Source organism: Heloderma suspectum, chromosome 2 (assembly GCF_057233095.1).
Source record: "Heloderma suspectum isolate Gila_16-S chromosome 2, 16-S_ref, whole genome shotgun sequence".
NCBI classification, from domain to species: domain Eukaryota; kingdom Metazoa; phylum Chordata; class Lepidosauria; order Squamata; family Helodermatidae; genus Heloderma; species Heloderma suspectum.
Genome location: NC_139459.1, coordinates 263182106 through 263209096, shown reverse-complemented (window position 1 = coordinate 263209096; position 26991 = coordinate 263182106). Strand labels below are relative to the sequence as shown.

Below are 26991 nucleotides of genomic sequence, written 5' to 3'. Positions count from 1 at the left end.
TGAGTAACATGGTCAGTAAACAAAATGTATGACATCAGCATATCCATGTGTAAGACCAGCAGCTAAGGATACTGCGAGCCAATCTCTATTTGAAGAGAAAATAATAACAACAACAATAATGAAGAAACAAATTTCACACAGTTCTGCATTTATGTGCCTACAAATGCAGAGGCAGAAACTAAATGAAACACAAAATAATACCTTTAAGATTTCATTCTAAATCTCCCTTGCCTAAAATGTAATTGTGGTTTTGGATCTGAATTCTTATTTTAAAGAATTTGAACACTGAATATTTCATAATGCTACTGTCTCTCAGCCACACCACAATGTCTTAGTGTTTTAATAGGAAAACATATCTGATCCTGTGGCAAGATGGTCTCTAGGGCCCTATAATACAACAAATGGAAGCTAAAGCTATGCTTAAGAGTTGACAGATATACAATGCAAAAGTTGGAGACAGTTCAGAAGTTAAGTCCTACTTTGTTCAGTGAGGCTTAATCCTTGCTAAGTTTAGAATTGTAGCCTCATTTATTTTAATTCTCCCGGATTTTTAGCCCATCCAGACAGAGGGCTTGGGAGTATAAACAAAATTCAAGTTCCTATAAAATTACTAAAAACAATACTGGAGTTAAAGTGACCTCATATCTAGCCATTAGAGCTAGCACATTTATGGAAAATATTCATGTTTGAACTCTCTCCAGGGAGAAGGTATTTTACAGATGTGGGGCAAACCATGGAGTATATTATCTTTGTGCCCTTTTAGAATAGCTTTGACACATAGCCAAGAGTTCCATCTTATTACGCTGAAAAAGATTGCTGTGGAAGAAGGATAAGGAGGAATCCAGTTTTTGGATGATGATGTTCCACTTTCACCAGGCCTTACCTGGAACACTTTTATTAGGTTCCAGGGTGAAAACGGAGGGCACATGATGCAGCCAACTTGCTAATCAGGTCTAGGACTGATCTGTGCCTGGATGGGAGACCACCTGAGAACCTCATGTGTACCATTTTGAGTTCCATAACGAAAGGTGGAATATAAACATACTAATAAAAATACTTCTTTGCCAACACAGTGACAGCAGAAAATAAACTTGTCTTCATTACTGCTGATCACGGCATCAAAGCCTTTTTTTCCTGCTCCAAATGACACATGCTTTTATTATTCCAGTAAAATCACAGTCAGGAAGGGACACCCAGTGAGGAGTCATTAGCACAAGAAGGGAACAAGCTGCTCTATCTCTTAGCCACAGAGACTCCCAGCAACCCCTGCCCCCCACACACACTCTGACATACCCTGGAAGCCCTGCCATGCTAGGCATCTAATTTCCACCTTCTCGCTTTTTCTAGCAATGGCTCCGCCAACTCCCCCCCCCCAACACTTTGGCCTGCTACACGTCTGCCTGCTTGTTAAACTGACTGGCTGGTCCACCTGCTTTGCCCCAGCCTCTTGGGACAGTATCGCTTGTTCACTTACAGAAGCGGGGTGGGGAGATAGGCAGAACTTTGGAGGGGCAGGAAGGCAGGTGGATGCACTCCCTAGACTTTGCTTCCGCTGGAGTGGATCCTCCCATTCCAGCCTCACCCGCCTCCATCTTGGATAGCTCCTTTAGAGTTCTGACTGGTTCTGACTGAAACCCAGAGCAGGTTTACTGCCCCACTGACATCAGAGGCACCAGCCTCAACTGGATACAAATATTGGGAAGTGGGTGCTGCCAATTCCTAGACTGCTGGATTTGGACCTGGGTTCAAACATGCCTCATTCTTAGGCTTGGCTCATTCACAGAATTTTATAGGGAGTCCTGACAATGTGATTTCCCACTTATTACCCTCCTGTGTTTCCCCACCACTTCTTATGCCTTTTTTGTGGACAGTAAAAATGTGTTAAGGAAGGAAAGATGGAATAGCTGCACAGTGTCTTTATTAGTAGCACTAGGAGCCCCAACTAGAAGTACCCACAGGGCCCTATTTGTTCTTGATTTGGGGGCATGCACCATGGTCAGCACTGGTTAATCAATTTGGTGTTATGAAGGATGACTCTTGCCTCTTGTATACGGTACTCTACTTGGCTGGCACCATTGGCTGCTTTAAAGAAATCTTTTGTGCTCACAGGCTCTTTATGTTCATTGATTCCAGATCTTTGCCTCGTATTGATTTCCATATTGATCTTACTGGCCAATGGACTTACCCATTCAGCTCTTGAACATATCTGCCTGGGCCTTCACATTGCCTTAATGGAGAAGTGGATCTTTCTCCCAATCCCAAGTAATTTAATACTAGGCAGCTGGTAGACAACCCAATGTTACTGTCATATTGTCTTTGTCCTGCATGCGCCCTAAGTGAGATAGAGTGTTGCATCCCTTTGCTGACTTGTTGCCCCTGCCCAGAAAACCTGACAAGTGGTTCTGCTGTCAAGGGTCACTACTGGGCTAAGTTGGGAGAGGATAATATTACCTTGCCCAGCACCCCACCACCACCACCACCACCACCACCACCACCACGGAGCTAGCACTCAGCAGGAATAATCAAGGACGGCGCTCTCAGTTTGATAGATTAGCTGCAGATTTCCATTTGACTTGTTCATACTGGCCCTTGGACCACTGAAGCACTGAAGTAAGTTCATTTCCCCAAGCAAGGCTACACATGCCGAGGAACCCTAACCGACACATCTCCTGAAAGCCAGGGCTGAATATTCCTGCCTTAGCTCTAATATACATATGTTAACAATGTGGCATCAAAACCCTTTTCTGCTGATAAATGCTAGGAACTGGAATCCCCCCTCCTCCCAAGTAAGAAAAGCTTTACTGCAACCAGAAAGAGTTAAAGCTCCCTTTCCTTACCCCACAAACAGTAGCCAGGATGATGTCTGTCTACAAATAAAGATTGTCAACACTGATGCAATTTATCCCATGCCAGTGTAAAATCCAAATTACATCTATGGATTTTATTTGAAGCACTGCAAATCTTAAGAAAACACTTTACTGTCGGAAACCAGCAGAAATTACCACTCACCTATCGGAGCCATGAGTCGCATTTTAACAGAAAGCTCCTTCCTGATGCACCAAATCCTCTCCTGTCTCTGGAGTCTAGTGAGAAAGTGCTTCTAAATTTCTAATGTATAAATCCCTGTTCATGAGTTATAGTATGGCAGGAACATCCATTGTGTGGGGTTAAATTAAAGCAATTTATTTTGTTCACTCTTGGTGAAACTCTAGAAACCAGAGATATAAACAGCTGGCAAAAGTGTATCTACTTATTATAATTCACAGTAGGTGTTCTTGCACAGAGTAAAAAAAATGTTACTTTAGGTTAACTACCGAGAGTGATACTCAGAACCTTCTGAGCTACAAGAGAGATGGGTGAGCTGAAAGCAGATTAATTACTCATCCCCTTTTAAAGAGAGGCACCCTCGGCTGCTGTGTCCTGGCATTCTGTTTGGAAGTCTTCTCTCATGATAGAAGAATTTCGCAGGAATTTCTCATGACTGTCAAAAAGAATACGGCCCTTTCTACACTATAAAATGTAAGTTTTGCACAGGAAGTGTGATGGGTTTTGTGTTTTTTTTACATGAGGCATTTATCACGCGCTCGTCATTCCCTACTCATGGTTGTTTACCGGTTCTTTAGACGATGACGTGGCCCTCCAGTTTCGCTTCTGGGTCTAACAAACACTTTCAGTGAGTTTTTGAGCTTTTCTACACGACGCTGTTAATCTGCTGTTAATCCTCTATATCTACTTTTGGTTTCGTCACAGAATTGAAATCCGAGCACTACACGAGGAGCGATTCCTCTCCTGCTTTTCTGCTACATAATCTCTAGGTGGCAGTGTGGTATAGTGGAATAGCACAAATACATAAGAGGAAATCGTGCTTTCTTTCACTTTCACAATTAAATGCCATGTTTTCCTTGCTACACACACACACACACACACACACACAAAGAAATTAAGAAGATGGGAATTAAATATTGTATAACTATGGACCACTGTTAATATATATAAAATAGCAACATATTGGAACCCAAATAAATCCTTTATACTTAACAAGAATTCTAGGAACACAACATCTCAAGAAGGACTATTTTACTGCAAGGTTTATATATGCTCAGTCTCAACTCACCTGTAAGCCAAAGGATCATTAGGCTAAAGAGTAAGCCTAAATTGTAAAAGCAAACCTACCAGATTAACTCTTAAAATGCTGGAATTAAACTACAAATGAAAAAGTCTCTATGAATGCCCAGAATTAACATGCAAGAGTGTATCACACTGATGTTGTCTGTATGAGAGCAGAATAATCAGTATTTTCATTCCCATCGATCAGAGCGACATAGTTCAATGTTAATATCCATAGTGCTACTTCCTGCAGCAATAAATGGTCATTGGGTGTACTGAGCCTTTCAACTGCCCCAAATTAAAAAATCTATTTTTATATTGTGGATCTGTGAAATGGGCCACTATTATATGGTTCTTTTTAACTGTGGTTGCCAAATTATAATTAGTAAAATAAGAAGAGTGCATTCTGGCCCAGCTGGGTGATCAGATAATATGATAAAAGGAATGGGATGGACACACACACACACACACACACTGATGATGATGATGATGAAGACAGTGACATAACAACAGTACTTTACAAAATATTGCAGGGTGTCTCCAGTATTCAACAGGCATGCTCCTGAGGGCTCCAGCAAGCTTGGAACAGGAGCCTTGTAGTGCTGTTATATTATGGTTCCTTTTGTACATTGGCCTTGGGCATATATTCATGGGAAATGAATTTATACATGCACATGTATGACTCAAGCACAGAACAGCTTAGAACCCCACAGAATTTTTCATCCTAAGTACTGCCAAGAGCTGTTGTTCTGCAGGATATCAATATCAAAGCTAATTGATGGATTAGGTAAAGAAAAGGGGAGTAGTGCCCCTTCCCTGTATTTGTTTCTACTAAACCTTCTAGATTTCTACCTACGAACAAGGGTTGGGATGGGGGAGAAGACAAAATATCTTGATCTGAAGGAAGTTTTGGATGAATTTGCAGCAACAGCTTCAGTGGAAAGTAAAGGTTATTTACACCACTTTCAGTGGTGCAAGCAGAAAAAAAATAACTCTCCTCTTGGCATCATTGTTGTTAGTCTGATAAACCCACCCATCTTTACTTACTCAGACCAATTTAGCACCATTATCTGCCATCTTTGGCCATGAAGTATGATACAAAGGAATAAAGAAAAATGCCTCTAAGCCTGGACAGACACCCTTTTCCTTGACTACTGAGCAACTGCACCTCATCCCCTTAGACTTAGAATTAATCCCTTCCAGGACAGATGGCATGGCTTCCATCCAGGCCAGAGTCTCAGCACCTCTCTTTTTAGAAATTAGGCATTTCACCCATCTCCACTGACCACATTCTGAGAACATGCTCTGAAAATGTTTACAACGCTTTACAGTGATACTCCCATATGATCACTAATCTTTATGTGGGTTATCTGTACCTGACTGTACCCACTCGTGTTAATCACTGGCTTTTTTCCTCTGTTGCCTCCCTCTGTGGATTTCAGTTGGCTGGAGCACATCTCATCCCAACCACCCCCACTGGCCCATTCTACCTCACCCCTCACTATACACATCTACCCTATTTAAACAACATCAGCCTATGGCTTCCTAAATTACCATGGCAGGCTAAATTACATGCTTTCCAGCCACCGTGGAAATCATCAGTAACTTACACCAACATTTGTCACTACTGAACATGACCCATGGATGTCAAGTGTGAGTTGCAGCTGCTTGTTTGGGGATGCTGTTGCTTGACTTTAGCCTCTTGAATGATTTGTTATGCCTGTCTGAAGAGCTTAGAAGAATGTAAGCTTCACTCTGAAGAACCATCCTCCTTCCTGGGTAGTAACTGAAGTCAGTAGGATTCACTTGGATCCTGTGCAGGAGAGTTTGGTGCAAGGAATGTCAACTATTATTCACCTCTTGGCATCATAATTACACAGTGAACTTTTGACATTGGTTTGAATGCAAGGATGGCAAGAAAAGAACAACTATTCAAACCATCTCAAATGTTTCACAGGGTAAAGAAAAAGAAAACAGCTGGCCTCATGTCTGGATATTTGAGGCTCTTCTCTACCCACTCCTCATCTTTATTGCCTTGGCTTTTCATCATTAAATAATGATACTTCTATATCAACAACATCTCTTGGAAATATAGCCTACTTAAAGAAAGATAACCAACTTCAAAAGATATGTATGTATGTAAATTCACGATTAATGTATATATTTCTTCTGGAAGATCTGTGTGAGTATTGACATGTTTGCTGATATGTATCCATGTGGAAATGCAATGAACTCCTCAGCTGGCTTCGGTTGTCGTCAAAAAGTCAGGGGCCTTCAGCATGGGTCTGTGGCAGATCAGCTTAATGTCTTTCCGGATGAAGCAATTCTATCCTCCTATTATGCCGGGACTGGGGGTGGCCTGCTGCTACATACCCAACGTGTGCTCAGCCAGGAGGGGAGGGGAAAACACACAACCAGAAAATACAGACATGGTGGAAATATGACAAGACACATCCTCAGTGTCCCTGGAAACACTGCTACAGACCACCAGTCAGGGGCCTATCCAGCAATGCTGCCCACAGCCCACATGGACATGGAGCCAACTGACACAGGCTGAGCTGGGGCCATGCTCATTCATTCATTCATTCATTCATTACATTTCTAGACTGCCCTGTAGCCGAAGCTCTCTGGGTGGTTTGCAGACATTAAAACATTAAAATACAATATACTCATCATATCACCACACCCCCAACATGCAAGAAATGCAGGGAACCAGGCAGAGCGAGCCAAGAAAACCCTGTGGTGCACTCTGCACAACACACATGCTTGGAGGATGGCTTGTTTGAATTCTCCAAAACATTTTTACCTCCCCCTCGCCTACTCCACACAACCAGGCAGCAGCCCCACAGTGGGCATTTTTACACCAGCCTAAAATCCTGCAGTTAATGCAGCACTTTCTGCTTCCGTTTTAAATGCAGGATCACAACGACTCCCTTTACACGCGCTTCCTTTCTCCCCTCCCCTTCCCCCCTCCTTCTCCCCATATCCGAGTCTTCCATTATCTTTCACTGAACTCGCTTCTCTTCCTGCTTTAACTCTTTTGAGGGAGGGAAGTGGAACACAACGGAGTAATTTGATAGCTCATTATCTGCAATCTATTTAAAAACCGAACAAAGGGCATTTAGTGCAGGAGGGTCATGGCAGGGTCACTACGTCATGTAAAGAGCCCGCAAACATCCTTGAAGGAGCAATCTCAATTGCATGATAAAAGCTCTGTGTGATGAAGCCCAGTATTTCTGCTAATGCACAAACAACACCCACACTCACAAAATTAGTGGTTTAAAGCCACACATGGAGAATCCCCATGCCCCCAACTCCCATCCTCATTAGGCGTTGTTTATTGAATAGCTCCCAAGGGGATTACAAGACCTTGGAATGGCCAGTACAGTAGGAGGGATGCACAAATGAATGCCCACATGCTACCAGGCAGGGTCACTGTTCAAAATAACTCCAAGGACAAAACAGTTTACACCCCTGATCATATTGCCATTGAAGGTTCAGGAAAACAGCAGAGGCGGCGGGGGGCAGGGCGGGACGGATGGAGAGCATGGCCATAAAGCTGAAACAGCCCTGCCAAGGGAAGGCAGCCACAGCCCACCCCTGGGTTAGCCCCTCAGCCAGTGGAACTTCAGTAGAGGATCATGCCCCGAAGAACCCACCTTAAGGAGGAAACAATGGACTCCCTGCTTTTCACAGGCATTGAAAGTCTCTTCCCCACTCTCTAGCCCAGGGAATTCAACTCTTGGATAAGTCAGGATAAAGAGACCTTCTCTTGGTTCATTTAGTGCATTTCTATACCACCTTTCTGCCAAGGCGCCCAACGTGGTTTACAAGGTTTAAATATTGAAACAAAACAAACAAGTGTCCCCCCCCCCCCAATTTAACACTCTGGCTGACTGAAGGTCTCTTCAGGAGCTGATGGCATAAGCTCCCTGGCCTGGGATTCTTCTCTTCTGTCTTTCCCTCAGGGCACACAGGTTCTTTCCTGTTTAAATATGGCTTCCCATAGAGCAAAAAGTGAATTTCTTTTGTGGATTGTACATTGTCTCCTGTTTATTTATTTATTTATTTATTACATTTATTAATCGCCCATCTGACTGGTCACCCAGTCTGGTCATCTGTTCTGCTACCTCAGTCTGCTACATGTAACCTCATTCTCCCTGTGACATCAGCATTTGTCATGTCCTACTATTAGTTCCTTCCTGGATCCCTTAAGCATTCTAGCCCTATTCATTAGCACTGTGCTGAATTTTTTGATCTGTTTATTTTCGACCATTCGTTGGGGGGAAGGATGAAAAGAAATTGCACCAAATATTTGTGGGAAAGGGCGAGAATTTTGGAGAAATTTCTCAGGGTGCACGGCTTCAGTGCTTACTTTACAAGAAGGAGGTGGAAGGGGGTGGTGCTCTTTCTTTTACCATCCCCCCCTTCTGTCCTTGCAGCCTCTCTGGCTGTTTCAGCTTCTTGGAAAGCTCCCTGGAGGACTTAGCCAGGACTTCCCTCCTTGGGGCTTTCCAGTGCTGCTGCCTGTAGAGCACCTGAAAGCTGAGAGAGGCATTTTTGGTTTGGTTTGGTTGTTATTAAAAGTCCTTTTAACAACAAGACAAATAATAAGAAAAACAACAATAACTCCTCACTCAGCTTTCAGGCATTCAGCAGGCAGCCTCACTGGAAAGCCCCAAGGGAGGCAGTCCTGCCAAAGTCCTCTAGGGGGCTGTCAAAGAAGCTCAAGCAGCAGGAGATGCTGCAAGGGCAGAGCAGGGGGAGATGGCAAAAGAGCACGTGTAACCCCCCCCCCCCCCCGGCCACCTCCTTACAGTAAGGTAAGCACTGAAGCCCTGTACCCTAAGAAATTTCTCCAAAATTCTCAGCGGCCCAATGAAAGAGACAGGGAAATGACTGCCTTTTTTGCAGGGAGACAAAGAGGCTGCAAAAGGGCAGGTAGGGTTACAAAAGCAAACAAATATCATAGAAACTAATAGGGATTTAGTAAGCAAGGAAATAATAATCTCTAGAGCAAGACAGGGATGGAGGTGGCAGTGGTGTTAGAGACAAGATTTGTGAGCTTAAGGTTTCCCCGTCATTGGCTGAAAGGTTCTGTGGTTTCCATAACCACAAACATTAACTACATGGTAGAAGCTTCGGCCCACACAGCCAAAGTTTGGGGTTCTAGCCCCGTGAATGTAATTTCCTTGCAAAGCTAGCCTGTTAGGAGAACACCTTTACTTCATGAAATCCTTCGAGCTCACTGAGTGATCTGACAGACATACTTTCTGGCAGCCTTTCAAGTAATTTTCTGCTTTATATACACTTTCATGCTATTCTAAAGCTCCAGCATTTTCACCCATCTAATATATTTCCTGTTGTCATTTAAAGTAATGCCAACCCAAGATGTGTACAAATACCTGCTGCTAATTTGAGAAGTGTTGGAACACGCTTGGATGTTTGCCAATCCACAGTAACACTGCATGGTTATTCTGTTACAGCACCATCAACAGTGTGCACTGTAATATTTCCTTCAGTTCCTGACCATGTTAACATATTGCAAAAAACACTGAACAAAAATGACAGTTTCCTTCTATAATTCACAACCTGGGAAATATCCTTCCTCTTGTACTTGCTTGCTGTCAGTGGTCTTCTATTTATACTAGAGAGAGCTACTTTACAGATTGGTTTGCTGGGACAAATTTCACCTCTCATGCTTCGCAATTCCCAGCTTGATGTATGCCACCATGGCAGCCATTTTGTGAGAGCACCCATGATACTCTAAGAAAATCCCAAATGTGCCCACTGATGCAAAAAGGTTGGGGACCCCTGATGTATGGTAATTAATGGCTCTTGACACAAATTTAACATGTACATGTGCCTGTAAATCAGGAGGGTACAACATGACCTCAAGGCCACATTGGGCCAGTCAAAGCTTGTTCCCTGGCCTGTGCAACAGAACCTTTACCTTCCAAGGTTCAGGATGAGTGAAGGAGCCAGAATGGGTGGTGGACCGAGAGTATTTGATCCTAGGCATATTTACATAGAAATAAATCCCACTGAATTCACTGAAACCTGCTCCTGAGAAAGTATGTGGATAGAGATGTGACCTTAAAGAACTGGTTTTCAAATTGTCTTCTGGGAACCCTTGGAAGGTTCCTTGGAAAGTTATCCAGGATTCCTCAATAACTAATCACTAATGGGAGATGAACTTCCTTGAAAGGCCCACCACCAATCTTCCTCTCTAAAATGCTGATTCGAAGATTTGCTCGCCAATTGCCATACATGAACAGGGAGGACGACAAGAGGACCACTAAGGGAGCTGCAGCTGTCTTTTCTCCAGCTTCAGTTGCTGCTCTTGTACAGATATCTTCAATGTCCATGGCACTTTACAGACTACAAGATGACAGGTCCTGGCCCCAAGGAGCAGACAGTCTAACATTCTACACAGCGGAAACAACAGAGGAAGGGGAGGGAAGGATAAACAGGGAAAGAATATGTGGTGGTGTTGGTTACATGTGCCTCGGTTTGGTTGTTGATTTGAAGAGCAGTGTCTGGGGTCAGCGGTGGCAACCCCGTTACTCATTGATCAAAGCACTAAGCCAAAAGCTACCAAACAGGCCATGACCCATCTGTTCTTTCCAGGCCCACTTTGAAGTTTAAGCTTAATCATATTGGGTATGATCTAGCCAAAGGTATGCCTGTTTTATGCCCCATTGATTGGCGGGAGACAAGTTGGTAGGAGACAAGTTAAGGACATTTTAAAACTCTCCCATTCAAAACAAGGAAGCTTAAAAGTGCCTAGCTTTAACAGGATCATCTCAAATTAAGAGCTCAAGTCCCATTCATCTGAATCATGCCCCGTCTTTGTGAGTGCTTTTAAAAAGAAAAATGTCTGGAATTGGCCTCACACTTGCTGTGGTGTCTCCTGTCACTTTGTGTGAAAATCATTAACGAGGAAAAATACCTTGCAATTATTTGCACCTGGTTTGGATTATTCCAGAAGACTTCCCTTTAACCTTAGATTTGTTATATACTTTAATCTGCTCCCATTTACACAGTGCACAAAAATCCTGTGCGATTTTAATTATTGGTGATGCAGTGAAAACTGCTGGATGCATAATGATGCTGGAAATATGCCTGTCCTCCTTTAGTGGATTTTGCTGATGGTATCCTTGAATTATTTTTTTTTTGGGGGGGGGGTGGACATGATGAGTGGATGGATGTTGGGAAAACTGAAACTTTGCCCCACAGTACCAAAGTCATTCTAGGTGTTACTCTGCTAATTATCTGGATCCATCAATGTCCATACACTTATCCAGCAAGATCCATATTTTATCCATGTCACTGAAGCCAATGTTATTTTACTGGAGTACATATTTGGGCAATTATTACAACTGAAGATACCATTCACTGACATGTACCGATAAGGATGGGCAGGGTCCTATTTTACAGAGGACCTGTGTTTGAAGGTGTCCTCTGTTTGATGGCCTGTCAAGTCCAGGTCATGTTTAAAGATAAAGAACCATCCGAAGGAAGAGCAGCAGGGGCCTCGACGCTGACCATCCACAGTTAGTACCTCGTCAGCAGACTGAGCAGGCACACAGGCTACCTGATCACAGACTTCCCCGCTGTGGTGAGATGTATTATATTTCTATTTCAATTATAGTAATTCTTTCTAAATTTGCATCTATACATATAAATTAGCATATTCAACCCTGTGTTCTCTTTTGGACACAAGAGGATTACATTGCCAAGTGGGAGTTATTGCCCCCCCCAGTACACTTACTTCATTCACTTCCCTCCCCTTTTTTTTATGGTTCTGAATTGTGCAAATGGGTTCCTCCCTTCTCTGAGGATTATTTTCCCCTCAGTCCTTCGCAGCTGTGAGCAAATTAGCCTATATGCAGTCTTGCTTTGTTAATTTCCTTGTATGCTTCTTCTGTCAAAGGGAGCACCTGGAGTAGGTAACATACAAGGAAATTGACAAGGCAAGACTACACATATCTGACAGCTGAATCTCTGGTTTTGCACACTTGTGAAAGACCGACAATAATAAAAATTAAAATAATTTTTAAAAATATGACCCCATTTGCATACTCCTGAAGAACCGATTTTTATTTTTTGTTAAAGGTGGCGAACAAGTGATGGTCCTTCCAAAGTGCCATTTGGGCACCAGTGAGGGGCAGTCACTGGCAAGGAAGGCTGGGGGCAGGACTGGCAAGATCACAAAGAGTGACACAGGCTTTTTTGCCGCTCTTGCTAAGTGGCTCTGTAGCCGCTTGGTACAAGCTGTGGTGCCAGGTTCAGACATCATGACAAGCCACCTTGAGAACAAGCTACCCTCAACAACCCTACTATAAGCCATGGGTTCTCAGGGTGGCTTACTGGTGAAAACCCATGTTGAATCGCTTGCGCTGAGTTCAGATGTCATGGTAGGCCATGCTGACACTAATATGGCTCACAACCCACCATGGCTTATTGTGACATGCGAACCCAGTCTATGATTCCCTTAAATGTTAAGGCCTAAAGGATTCACCATTTCTCATTGGTATGTCTTAATTCATATAGATGTATGCCCCTATTCAATGCCCCATTAACGAGCATGAATTCCAGGGTTTTGTTAATTAAACAACACAAAGACAAGCAGCCTAAGGGCACAGAACTAGCCATACTTGAAAGGGTGGGGAAAATCCATCCCCAAGCCACTGTTACAACCCTCCAGAAATGAAATCTGGGTGAATGTGACATTGAATATTTTGATCCCCAAAACTATAAAAATATTTTTTAACACCTATGACACAAGAGATGACACCTATTTTTCTCCACTTGTTACCTGCCTCTTGACCATGTTTTGCTCTTCCCCCTTATTTATTTATTTATTTACAATATTTATATACCGCTCCACATCAAAGATTTCGGAGCAGTTACAACAAGATAAAGAATAAAACACCATATTAAAAAATTAAAACATTTTAAAAGAAACAGATTCTGAACTTAATAAACTGCAGTTGGTCACTCAAGGAAGGCCTCTTGAAATAACACTGTCTTCAGGAGGTGCCAAAAGCAACACAGTGTTGGAACCTGCCTGACTTCCAGAGGCAGGGAGTTCCACAGGAAGGGGGCCAGTACACTGAAGGCTCTTCTCCTGGTGGACTCCAACCGGGCCATAGATCTATGTGGAACCACCAGGAGCAAGCCCTCTGATGACCTCAGTGACTGGGCAGGTTGGTAAAGGAGAAGGCGCTCTCTCAGGTATCCTGGTCCCAAGTTGTTTGGGACTTTGTACACTAGTACTATTACTTTAAACCTGGCCTGGTAGCGAATGGGCAGCCAGTGCAGTGCCTTCAGCAAAGGAGCTATATGCTGAAAAAGGGCAGCTCCTGACAACAGCCGAGCTGCTGCATTCTGCACTAGCTCCAGCTTCTGGAGCAGCCATCTAACTTGTTCTTTGTCTGGCTCTCTTTGCCCCTCACTTGCCCCCTTCTTTTTCTCAGCCTCCATCCTACATATTGTAACCTCCTCCTAGTAGTGAAATCCTTGCTGCCATGGGAATGACTGTGTTAAAAAGCACTATAGAAATGCTGTAAATAAAAACAAGTAAAATTGCCTGTCCTCTTACCAACTCCACAGTGATCCCTGTCTGTGCCCAACTTCCTACCCCTCTATCTGCCAGTAGTATCCCTGACCTTCCCTATTCTTTCTTCTCCTGTATTGGAGTTCCACATCCATTATGTACCTACGCTGTGCTCTAAGAGCTGGCCCAAGACATTTTGCTGCCTGAGATGGGCAATATTGCACCCCCTCCCTATGTCATATAAAGAAGTCAATTGGACTAGCAGTTAAAACACATCAAACCGGCAGCAAGACAACGCATCTGAGGGCAGCAGGCTTGCTTAAGGGACACAGGGCAGGCTGCGTGTCACACAGAACTCTCTTCTCCCACACCTCTCTGCTGCTCCTGCTACCCCCTCCCCACATCTGCAGCCTGAGGTGGCTGCCTCACTCCACCTAATGGTAGGGCTGGCCCTCATGTTACTGTCTCCATGTCAGTTGCCTCCATCTATCCCAATGGGGTTGGCAGAGAAAAACAGGGAGGAAGCAGAGGCTGATCAGCCTGTGGTCTATATGATGGAAAATTCTCCATTCACTTTAATTATGGCACAAAAGCATGTACTTATTTCATTTATATCCTGCCAAAAATGGTACTCCAGGCAGCTAATGATAAAATACAGATTTTAAAAAGTCTTAATTAAAACATAACATAAAAACAAATACATTAAATACACAAATGAAATAGTTCCACTCTTTGTAGACATTCTTAAAAAACCAAAAAACCCAAAATCCTCCTTGAAACATGAGAGAGACCTTCAGCTCAGGGTCTTGAGCAAGTACTTCCATAGCTCACCATAGTTAAATCTAGCCTTGGCAAACCTGAGGGGCTGACCATTAATTATTGTGGGAAAACTGAGAAACTGAATAAGAAATCTAAATGCTTTGAAGAAAGCATGAGACTTGTTATCAGATACATTTATCGCATGGGCTCCAAACAGCTTCTGACTCAAGTGAGCTCAGACAAATTTAGCTTAACAGGCAGAGTTTCCGTTTTTAGGTCTTGCAAACCCTCAGCTGAATGTGTGGGATTCCGTCCAACAGCTGCTCTCTCTGTACTTATGTGTATAAAAGTACCTTGGTCTCCCTCAGCCAAGCATTTCCATATTTATTAGCCCTAGCAGGGATAGTCAAATGGAAAATTAGTTTCTCTTCTTTAAAAAAAAATAAAAATCCTCTGTTTATGAATGGGCTCTCTTTTAATAAAATATGGCTGCTGTCCTATGCACATTTAATTGGAGGTAAATTCCGTGGACCCAGGGACACCTTTGAGTAAACATAGACTGTCTTGGGCTGTACATCTCTTGGCTTGTGTATTAAAGAAAGAAAACCCCATGATTTTTTTATATCATTACCTGGAGCGACCAGAGGGAAAGGACAGAGCTTCTCTACCTTCCTATTTTTCTATTTTAAAAATATTTTACTGAAGATGTTCAGTGCTATCACAATACTATATAAGTGCACAAGTTCACATCCCACTTCATTATACCTTTATTATATATATGTATACACACACACGCACACACACACATACAAATACACACACACACACACACAGAGTAAGGCATTGCTTATGCATATTTATCCTTAAGTTACAATGAACAGAATATTTGAGAAATATCCTCTATTATTTATTTCTCCAAGATTTTATTTGGGAGTAACCACCAAAATATTATTTACCTCTCTTCTCTGGATTGATAAATAATATTATTGTCCATGCATTACAATTTTTTATAATAAATACATATTTAGCTCAGCAGTAGAGTGTTTGCTGGGATTGTAAAAAGGCCCAGCTTCAATCCTTGACAGCTCCACTTTAAAAGGATAAGGTCATAGCAGGTGAAGGGAGAGCCCCGGTTCTGAGACCCTGGAGGCCACTTAGAGATTTTATTATATTGAACAGTAGACAAGCACTACTGATAACAATTCACTAAAAGGCAACCTTTTGTCCCTTGGGATTTTCTGCACCGACACTGGAAATTCACAGTGGAAACTGTGTGGCTGGTGCTAATGTTGCCCTGATCTCACAATTGCTTCTGGCTGCACAATATGTTGTTCTGGCAGGAGACCAGTGGAATACAAGCGCGGGTGCATATTGTACGGAGTCAGAAGTACATTAAACTAACATTTCCATACAGATGTCCCCTAGCGCATTCCAGCTCCTTCAGTTGCAGAGGTATGAAAAAAGCTGAAATGAACTAGAGCCTAGTCATTGTGTAACCACACAGTGACCCAAAGGATATTTAACACACACAATGGTTATCTGTCTCCTGCCAGTGGAGTACACTGCACTGATAGTTTACTATAGTATAAAAGTTGGCAGGAGGCTCTTGATACAAGGTACAAATTTATTATTCTTATATTCCAACAGCAGGTGGCAGCAAAATTCCACCCATTAGTTGCCTTACTTACTTTACTTTAAATACCTTACCCTTTTTAGACATTCCAGTCTCCCTCCCTCCCTCTCTCTGCATTTAAAGCCCTTGGAGTTTCCTTGAGTTAATTATTCTATGTACTGACTCAGGCGCAAAAAGTAATATCTATCCCTAGGATTTCTAGGACATTAAAATGGATGAACAAATGTTTGATTAGGTAAGAGAATAGACCAGTAAGGAAAGGAACAGGTGAGATAATAATGGAAGGAAAAGTGAGAAACTGAAGAAGTGATGTAGTCAACAGGTGGAAAATTGGAAGTTGAGTGGGTGGAGGGTTACCTTGAGAAGGAAACTTGTCAGTTTCTGACACAAAGACAGCTTCTGCAATCGAAATTACTGGCCACCAGGGAAAGGTTTGGCAGCCTTTATTTCTGTCAACTTTGAGTGCAAACCTATACATTTCTCACAAATAAGCGTGTATAGGATTGCAGCCTTAACAATGCACTGACAAGAATAGCCACAGCTTTGAAATTTCTCCCTGCCCAGTTCGCAGATCTGATTTTTCTGTTGACATTATTACTCCTTAATGTATTCTTGTTTTTAATATTTAGATTTCCCTTTATAGTTTCATTGTCAGTTTATTTCCCTGGTTCTTATGCATTCAGTAATCCTATAACTCATTTGCAATTTTTGCCAAACACATATTCTATAAAATCCTCTTTGGTGTCAACCCCCTACAATATCTGAGTTGTTACAATCTCTGAGTTGTTTTATGTTGTTTGAAGTGATTCCTAGAATTTGAAGGCATTCAGAAATTCCTACTGGACAAATGAAAAGGTGTCTTCAAACAATTCTGCCATTAAGGGTGAATCCGATAAGCTTCTTGAGATTACAGACATAACGCTGATACCCGCTGGTTGTGCATCAGCCATAGTTTTAACTTCTCTATTTTTAAAAGCCTTCTCATGGAACAGTGCAGAGAACTGAGTAATTATCCAAGATTAGGGTAAGTCTTTGGGTATAATTTTCATGTGGCCTGCTCCAACTTTGCTAAGCTGAAAATTCAGAGACCATTCAAGGATAGTCTGTGAACAGAGCCCTGAAAGGTTTTTCTGTCTTTTGGAAAAGTCATGATTTATTTTGGTTTCCTTATAAATAAGTAGTACAGTGGACCATTCCCCCCACCTCCACAGAAATGATGGGCAAAACTAACACAGTCATGTGTTTCCCCCTCTTTTAATTCTTCTAGCAAGCAAGTTGTATAAAGGTACAACTCCTGACAGGTTGTTCTCTAAAACAATTCCCCTTTTCAATCAGTATTACAAATGTTGTTTGGATTAAATGACTCCAAGAGTCCTCAATTTTTTGTATACCTCCAGTTAGCAACAACAAAATTGGTGTCCCGTTGTCTTTCATGCCTTAGCTTTTTTTTTTTTTTTAATGAGTCTTATGAAGAATAGGATTGCCACCTTTAATTTATTGGCTCTGCTTCTGTGCCTTTGATAGTGCACAGAATTCTCAGCTGCTGAAAGGCACAGGAGCAGAAGCTGCTTTTAAAAATGGCAGTCTTAGTGAGGGGCACCTAATGCACTGTTGGTAGGTAATAAGAGTTATTGGATTATGATCCCATGGGAGTAGGCAATGTGGTGCTCATGGGTACCGCTGCACCCATGGCCACTTCCCTCTATGCCTATGAAGTGCCCTGCTGATACCTGGCATTTTTATTATTATTATTAATTAAAACCTTTTGGGTGGCCAGGAGTACTTCAAGGGGAAGGGCTAGCCTCCCTTCCTTTTGAACGCCTGTGGGCCCCACATGGACCAGAGACATGCTTTGAAATAAATATGGCAGGCAGTGGGAGGACAGCGCTTCATTTGGAAATACCCCCGGCAACCCCCAAAAGTTTTAATTAAGTAAGAAGCCTACTCCCAGCTGCCCTCCCAAAAACAGGAAAGAAGGAATAAAGGGACAGACTCCATCGTTGGGGTGGAGAGCACTTGAGGATGCTAGCAGGGAAACAGGGGGTGACCTGATGGAGCAGGAGGAGGAAGCTGGGAGATGAGGGCTGGACTGGGAGGAATCCGACGGGGTGGGAGGAGGAAGCAGGGAGAGCCGAGTTGGTGTAGGGAGAGCTGGGATGGACCTGACATGTGGGAGGAGGAAACAGGGTTGGCATGGGGAGGACAAGGGAGAGCAATGGGGAGGGTTTGGGAGGCCTGCAGGCTAGCCCAACTGGAGCAAGGGGGAAGCAGGGAAGGGGTCTATGTATGTGTTTTGGGTATGGGCTAGAGAGTTTAGGGGATGATTCTGAAAGAAGGAGATACATAATTATTGGAGTGAGTGGCTCTTGTGTGCTGGGGAAGGGAGAGAGAGAAGAAGGTTTGAGGGGATGAACCCAAACAAGAGAGAGAGAGAGAACTGTGGGTTCAAAGGGGGAGGTTTGTGGTTTGGGGATCAGACCCATCTCTGCCTTGTATTTAGGTTCTTGGGCAAGTTGCTTGTCTTTTAGCTTCACCAATTTGCTTTTGTGAAATGCATGTTTTGTGACTAGCTAAGCTCACAACAGAGCCATTTTGTGAATGGGAACCCCCCCCATGGCAGCCATTTTGTGATGGCACCCATGACACTTTCACAAAATTCCAGATGTGCCCTCTGGCCCAAAAGGACTGGAGACCCCAAGGCCCACTGAATTTATGTATTTATTTATTTTTTTCCATTTCATTTCTAATCCACCCAATAACTAATGCTATCTGGGTGGATTACAAACAGTTAAAAAATGAAAATGCTGTAAAACAGTTAAAAATATAAAATACAATGCAAATATTTAGAAGAATAAAATACAATATAATGCCACCACCTGCAACACACCTAGCTCTGTTGAGCAACCCAATAGGGCCCACAGGGTAACTGTGTCCAGCATGGAACCTGGTTGGAGAGATTCAACAGGCACTTCAGCAAGGAGTGAAGCTCTTATCTGGGTATACAAGGCAATATGGATCTGCAATTCCATAGGGGTAACTACTTTTCATTTAATCAGTGGACACACATAAAAACTTTGGTACTGGCCCCCTGCTACCCTCCACGGCTCTTTTGCTGCGGGCAGCCTTCAGGCCTTTGATCTTGTTGCCTTTCTCAGAACAAAATGGATTATGTAGCGGAGGTGCTTTGGGGAGAGCGCTCACCTGAGGCCGCCTCAGTTCGGTGGCCTGATGGGCCAGATTTGGCCTACCAGCAGGAGGTTCTCCATCCCTTGCCAACCTCCTAAGTTCTTATATTATGTTTTTACCCCTAACAAATTACATTTTGCTGCATTTTTCTCCTCTTTTTTGGTATAATTACCTTTGCACCACACCTGCTCCCTTTTACAGCCAGCTAGTAAGACTCTTTTGAAATGTAGGGAAACATTTATTGTGTTTATTGTCTTTGCCAGCTTTTCTGTCCTATGTAAAATCACAGCTGCTTTGGTTTGGAATACAGCTCTTTTATCTAAGGGCCACAATTTATAATTGCTTTCCATCGCTAGGAGCAGGAATCTCTGTATGGCAGGGGTAGGCAACCTGGTGACCTCTAGGTGTTTTAGACTACAACTCCTATCAGCTCCAGCTAGCATAGTCAAAGGTTGGGAGTTGTAGTCCAAAACATCTGGAGGGCACCAGGTTGCCTAAGCCTGTTGTAGGGCTTAGCATATTCACGCTTTGCATAATATTTCCGGGCAGGGATGAAGGAACCAGCATGGCCCTTCTAAAGGCGATACAACCTTGATATAAACAAATAGAGGTGTTTGGCATTCTATTATTTTTCCTGTAACTTTATATGTGTTTGTTTATGATTAACTGTCTTCATTCTTGTGGTTAGTACAGTTGCAGGGGAGAGTCATATATTGTTAATTTTTATTTTAAAAAATTGAAACATGAAAGCTTTGCCCTCTTGCGTGGTCTGCTGGAAAGAAGCAAATTAAGTTGCCATAGAGTTGCATCAATTGCTGCTGGTTGTTATTTGTTCATTCAGTCGCTTCCGACTCTTTGGGTTAAATCCAGCATTGTGCTAGTAGTTGTCCATTGGCATGACTGAACTTTCTCTCACTCCCCTGCCCTCTGCAGCCCTCTGTGCTGCCTGAAAAATCTGGTTTCCCAGCCTCTGGTGCAGTTTTTGAGGGCATGTGGAGGGGGGATGGGTCTGCGGGGAGGGGGAACTACCCCCTCGAGTTTCCACTGATGGAACTGGTTCCATCAGTGGGGTGATACCATTTGATATAACTCATTATGTGTGTCCAAATGAGTGCCTACGCAGGGACATTTGGGACTGCTTGTATGGACAAAAGTCATTAACTTAAACCTTCTGCAGAATCTGTATGTAGGCCATGGGTTTGTGTGCTTGGTTTCCAACTGGATTAGTTCTACTTATTCCATTTATTCTATAGTTTGATGAACGAAGGCTGCTACTGTGTGTTTCTAGTGAGTATGATCTTTACTATTGATTTATACAGGAGATACTGTAATTAAAAGGCACCCTTCCTGAGCGCGTTGATCATAATAAAAATTAGAAGTTGCCTACTCAGTCAATGTAAATATTGTAATTCCCCCCTTTTCCCCTTTTGTTTTTACAATGCAAACTCACTCTCCTTGAAACCAGTGGAGAAGCAGTAGGACGTTCATGAATTGTGTTGTCAAGTTCTCTTGTACTATGAATCCTTGCAGATACAGTTGATTCAGACCTAATACATCTCAACAGGGCTTCATTCTAATGTGCTAGGGACTCTTTCACTCCACTAGCGTATTCACATATTGTTTTAATGGCTCTAGTATGCAGGTTTAAACAATTTGATCTGGATGTTCTACTTGACCCAGAAGAGATCAGAGCTGCCCGCATGTTAAACAGAGTCTTAGGTCTGCAGTGGATTGCAGTGTAAGATAGAACAAATTGTGTGCTTGTCAGAACACCCCAAATTCATTGGGTTAGAGCCAATCTAGTGCCAGCTCCAGGTTTTGGAGGGCTCTTGGGCAAGGCACCCTTCTCACCACCATTGTCACCAGCTGCCGTTGCTCCTTATTCTCTTTCTCTCATTGCTACCACTTGCTTGACAAGAAGACAGCTAGTGAGCAAGAAGGCAGTGTCATCTACTGCTCCCTTCTTCTCACCACCACTGCTTTCTGGGCCAGAGCGAGAAGCAGGTGAATAAGTAGGTTGCAAGAGGAGAAACATGTCCAGCAATCTTTTGTCAGTGGGCCCCTGCTGGGTTGTGGGCTCTCAGCAGGTGCCTGACCATGCCTACCGTTGACACTGGCCCTGATCCAACCCATAACATTTTTCTAAGGTCCAGGAAATCACAAGTGCAGCAAAAGATTGAGGTTGTGTGCATGAGATTCCTTCTCTTGCCTGTCAATAGGTGATTGGTGCTGTCAGTAAGAAGCTTTTGACAGTATGCTGATGACTCAGGTGGGTGGAAGAGGAAAGGGAATATTCAGACTCAGGCCCTGTCTACATGGCATCGCTTTCATCCTTCACTCCATCACAACTGCGCAGCATTGCAGCTTCGAATTAGCTTCTGGTGGTATACACTTGCAATTTACTGTGGGCTTCCCTAACAGACTCTGCCATGCCCCTCTTTTTTTGCCATTATACTTTAATGTGTAGCTGTGCAGTCCCGTGAGCATGGGGCAGAGACACTTCAGTGGATGTTTTGTATTTTAGGGGTTCTGTTGTGTCTTTCTGTCCCTCGTTAGGTAAAAGAGGATGTTCTATGCTCCTTCATTTCCACGCCATCTGTTTGTCAGTTGTCCAGCCTGAGACTCTCGCGATGGTTCGCACTCACAAGCATGAGCGGTATGTGCTTACCCATCGCGCTGAAATGGTGGCCGGAGCAAAGTTGGTCCTTCCCCAAGACTCCCCTGGTCCTTGGGCACCAAGTCCAAAAGCAACCACTGCAAAGATACGAAGCTGCAAAAATGTGCGAAAGTGTGATTAAACAATTGAAAACACCCCTCTGTGCCTCTGTAACTGTGCAGCTGTGAAGAGTTGGGGGGAGTATAGGGGCGTCACAGAGTGACGCAAGCACTACACATGCGTACAACACACCCACTGCAAAATGCGGAGTCGGTTTGGGGAAGGGACAGACAGTTCGCAACCGTGGGGAAACCCACAGCAAACGAAAAACATTGCAGCAAAGCACCTCTTGGAAATCCACATTATCCAGGAGAGAACCATAGATGGCTGTGAAATGGCGACTGCGTCATCTGTCCCGAGGGACCTTGACTCGCAGCCGTCCCAGAGTAAAAGGCTCACGTAGATGGGGCCACAGCCAAGGACTGCCCAGCTAGGAAAAAAGGATTAAAGACATTGACTCTTTTAACATTTCCACTAAATAATTAAAGAGCCTGTGGGTATCTGTAATGAGAGAGCCAATTGTTTTGACATAATGCCGAGATTTATCTCTTAACACACTTAAATTGCTTTCTTTGAAATGTGAACTGGAAGCATCCCTGCAGCATGGTGTATGACACCATAATGGTGTAAATTCACCCCAACCCCCAAATACACACACACACACACACACACACACGGAGACAGACAGACTATATCAGCAGTTGTTGGACATTTTTCATCCTATCACTGCTGCAGTCTTTTCCATTCCTAGTGCCAAACAAATAAATGCTTAAGAGAGAAAATGGGTAAGCAGCAGTGGATGCCCACAGCATGTAAAGCTGAGATTCATTTAAAAAGATTTTAACTGAAATGCTTGTAAAGATGGGGAAAAAGTAAATAATCCCTTAATGGAGTATTTAGAATTCACTTTATCAACTTTCCCAAATGGAACATACCATTAGTTTGCTAGTTCTACTTTTCTAAAAGCAGATTGTTATTGTTAAGTGCTGGGTGGCTTTGAAAATATGACAGCTTCTGTTTAATATCTTCTCATGTTCACAGTTAGAAGGTGTGGGAAGAGCAACTCCGACATTTAAATATGAGACAATGAAACGTTGAGGAGTCAAACAGCAAGAGGTTTATCTGCTTAGCATGACAAGAGTTGCAGGAGTTCATTTTTTGACCTAATGGGGACAAGATCTGGTAGAATTCCAGTTTAGGTCTTAGGCATGCAGCAAAGAATTAATTTTTGAAGAAAACAAACCAAGGAAGGATATGGAGAGAAAATGGAAATAAAATGACACTACTGTATAATGGGTTTGTTTGTGGGAAATCAGAATGTTAAATGCCTGTAAGTGAAGGCACACATCCACAGGCATAATCAAGGGAGTGACTTTTAAAGCCCTGAGGGAGTAATCCTGTGGTCCCTGAGCAAGCATCCGAGGATGCTCATAGGATGGCTCAGAAACCCCCCCCCCCAAGGTTGGAGACAGATCCCACCCCCTCCCCCTCGCAGCTGGCAAGGAAAGAACCATGCTGGCTCCTTACAAGGTTGGAAAAGTGACTTTGGAGGTGGAGGAAAGGAGGTGTTCTGGTGGGCAGGGAGGGGAGGAGACCAAAGAGGCTAGGTTCTTTATCCGTTATGATTTATCCTGAACCTTCTCCAGCCTCCTTCCTTCCCTCTCCTAAGCTCCCTCCATAGACAGGCTAAAAAGCCCATGTAGCGAAAATCACCCAAGATGGAGGACAGGGAAGTCAAATATCGCCTCTACTGCTCCTCCCACCCTGCTGGCTTCAGCCGAGCAGGGCATAGGAAACTTGGAGCCTCCAAGTTTGGGGGCTTCCAAGTGGCAAGGGTGCAGTTGATAGGACTGCGCCCTAAGCATCTTAAGACCAGTCTATCTGAAGGAGTGCCTTCTCCCATATCTTCCTGCTTGATTGCTAAGATAATCTTTGGAGGCTTTTCTCTGGGTGCCACCACCCATAATGGTGCGACGGGTGGCTACCAGTGAAAGAACCTTCTCTGTAGTGGCCCCCTATCTATGGAATTCCCTTCCCAGGAAGATCTGCCTGGAGTCTTCATTGTAAAATTTTAGAAGCCAAGTTAAGACCTTCCTCTTCAAGCAGGCATTTTGTGCGCAACCCTATTGGATCTGCCCTGGGTACTCATAAGCCTCTGAACTTGGAGGCTTATGAGTATCCAATGCAGAATGGAAGGCACATCGTGTCTCCGACTCTGCATTTTAGCTAGATGTGTGTTTTCTCCCATCTAGCAGAGGGTTTGGGGACGGGGAGAGAAGGAGGCTGGGGATGGTTGGGGATAGCTTGGATCCCCACGTCCCCAGTCCCCTCCCCGCCCACTGACACGCCCCCTTTCACCCCTCTACAAGCTCACGTTTGCGTGTTCATAGAATCAGCCAGTGCAGTTCTCTCCGCGCTGGCTTTGAGAGAGTGCGGTGCTTGATTTCCTGGCTCCAAGGTTGGAGTGATGCCTCTGGCCTCTGGCCTCAGGTCCAGGAATCCAAAGTATCCTATGTTCCCCAGATGCTGTCTAGGAGCCATAGGATTGCTCTCCCCATCTGTAATCTGTTGCTCTGATTATTAATTTTTGTGCTGACTCCTTAATGTTTTAAACATTTTAAAATATTTAAAACATTTAATATTGTATTATTTTGATATTTTATTGTTGTACTTTTTGTTTGGTTATTTTGTGTTTTGCTTGGTTTGGGTTTACCTGAGGACATTTACCAGTTGGGCAGTATACAAATCTAATAACTAACTAAAATAATCCCTGTTCTGATCGTTGCTAGTCCTCACAGACAAGCAGGATTGGCAATGGGGCGGGGGTGAGCTGTCATTATACTAATATTAATTGTAAACTCCCCACAACGGGAAGTACTTTTTCAATGAAGGTCAAAGTACTTCCTGTTACACTTCCTCTTCCTTTTTGATTGCCATTGTTGCTGATCCCAGTGAGGTCTGGAGGTGACTTAAGACATGAAAAGGAGACAACCAGTACAGAAAATGGAAAATTAGCTTTGGTCACATTTGTACTGGATTTTTTTTTCTTTAATGAACAGGTTGCAAACATGTTAATGATGCGTTCTGCACCCCTCCCCAAAAACTGTTTAATTATCTAGCAACCTTCTTCCATCTGAGCAGCCATTAAAAGTTATTTTCATATGTTACGTTTATCTTTTCATTTAAACCAGCCTTCCCCAACCTAGTGGCTTCCAGATGGGTTGGGCTGCGCTTCCCATAATTCCCAGCCAGCGTGCTAATCATAACCAGTTTTTTCACGGTTCTCCTGTGCCACGAACTTGCCTACCAACGTCAATTGTAGCAGGAGCTGGAAATATCCAGTTCAAATCTCACCCCACGCACGCACTCTCACTTGGTGGCTTTCTGCAAGCCACAGGCCCTAAACAGACTATATATTAATCACATTATAAGCACAGGCGAGAACATAAGAAGAGCCATGCTGGAGCAGACCAAGGGTCCATCTCATCCAGGATTCTGTTCACACAGTGGCCAACCAGCTGCCGGTGGGAAGTCAGTAAGTAGGACATGAGTGCAATAGCACCCTCCAGCTCATGCCACGCTGCCTGTGATACTGGCAGAGAGACTGTTTTTAATTTAGAAATAGCAGCTCGGGGAGAGGGGAGATCTGGATTGGGACTGTGGCGTACAGGAGGATGGTTGCCCCTTCCCTGTGACATTTTCCCACTCAGCCCTCTCCTCAGGTTGCCATTTGCCCCCAAGGTGAAATTGGCTGCTATTTATAAACATCAAGCCAGTGCTTATCATATAGTTAAACGTATCATCTATTCTGAACATTCAGTCTCAGCTCCCATCTGTAATAAAGAGATAATAATATCAGCCTACTGTCTGTCTGTATTTGTTTATATTAACATTCATAATACCGTCTTATCTGCTAAAAAGCCATCAAGGCAATGAGCAACAATTTAAAACGATAACACCTTAAAACAGTAAAAACAAAAACATTAAGAACAACTTTACACTACACATTTCAAGGGCTAAATTGAAACGATACATCTCTCTTACATTCCTGAGGTAATATACGTGAAGCATCAGGGCCAGCTCCAGGTTGTGGAGGGCCCTTTGGCAGGACACCCGCAGTGGGCCCCCTCCCTCAGTGAGTCAGCCTTCTCCCTGCCATTGTCTCTGGCTGCCCTCCTCCTCTTTCTCCTCATTGCAACCACTTCCTTGCTTGACAGGCAGAGAGCTAGGGAACAAGGAGGCCGTGGCATCTGCTGCTCCTCCTTCTCTCCGCCACCACCATTACCTGGGCCAGAGTGAGAGGCGGGCTAACGAGCAGGTTGAAATGGCGAAGAGGAGGACCCAGTCAAGGGCGTGCTTGTCAGTGGGCTCTGCTGGGGTGTGAGCTCTAAGCAGGTGTCCAGTCGTTCCTACACTTCACACCGGCTCCGTGAAGCATCTCGCTCGCTTAGGGCAAGTGGGACATAACCAAGTGAAGGTAGTCTTGCCTGAAGGCTACATCTCCCCATGCCATTTTTACTCTAGAGTAGGTGCAGGGCCCCCAGTCCAGATCAGGACCCTAGCATGGGGGTTAGGGGGCTTTAAAGATCTGGATTGGGGGGGCCCTGCACCTATTCCAGAGTAAAATTGAAAAGAAGACATAGCTGCTAGACACACATTTACAGCAATGTCTGTTTTGGCCCTGAGTCCCACTGAAAGCAACTTTCATTGTGCACTTTAATTCTGTTGCTGACTTGCTATGAATGAAGCTTAGGGTACATACCAGTACTGAGTAGAGTACGTTTATACTGTCTGTCTTACTCTTCTTAATACAACCAACCTGCATTGTTAATGAGAAATATTATGATTACCCAGTGGCAACAGAGTTGCCTGGGATGCTGTTGGAACGGCAACTGGTCTTGCTATATTTGTTTTTGTTTCTAATGTTATTCTTATGCTTTTGATTTTGCTGCTAAGAGAGCAGAAGTTCCTGACTATGTTATGCTGATTTTAGTTGTAGCATAGGGCATCGTGAGACCATAGTGTATG

At 43.6% G+C, this 26991-nt stretch overlaps 1 protein-coding gene across 1 annotated transcript in view; it reads right to left on the bottom strand.

Moving 5' to 3' along the window:
* MYOT (myotilin) overlaps positions 1 to 26991 on the bottom strand; it is a 102486-nt gene that overhangs the window by 70295 nt on the left and 5200 nt on the right. The window contains exon 2 of the mRNA XM_084838999.1: positions 21916 to 22017. The gene's annotated coding sequence lies outside the window, so the exon portion shown is untranslated. The remainder of the gene's footprint in view (positions 1 to 21915; positions 22018 to 26991) is intronic.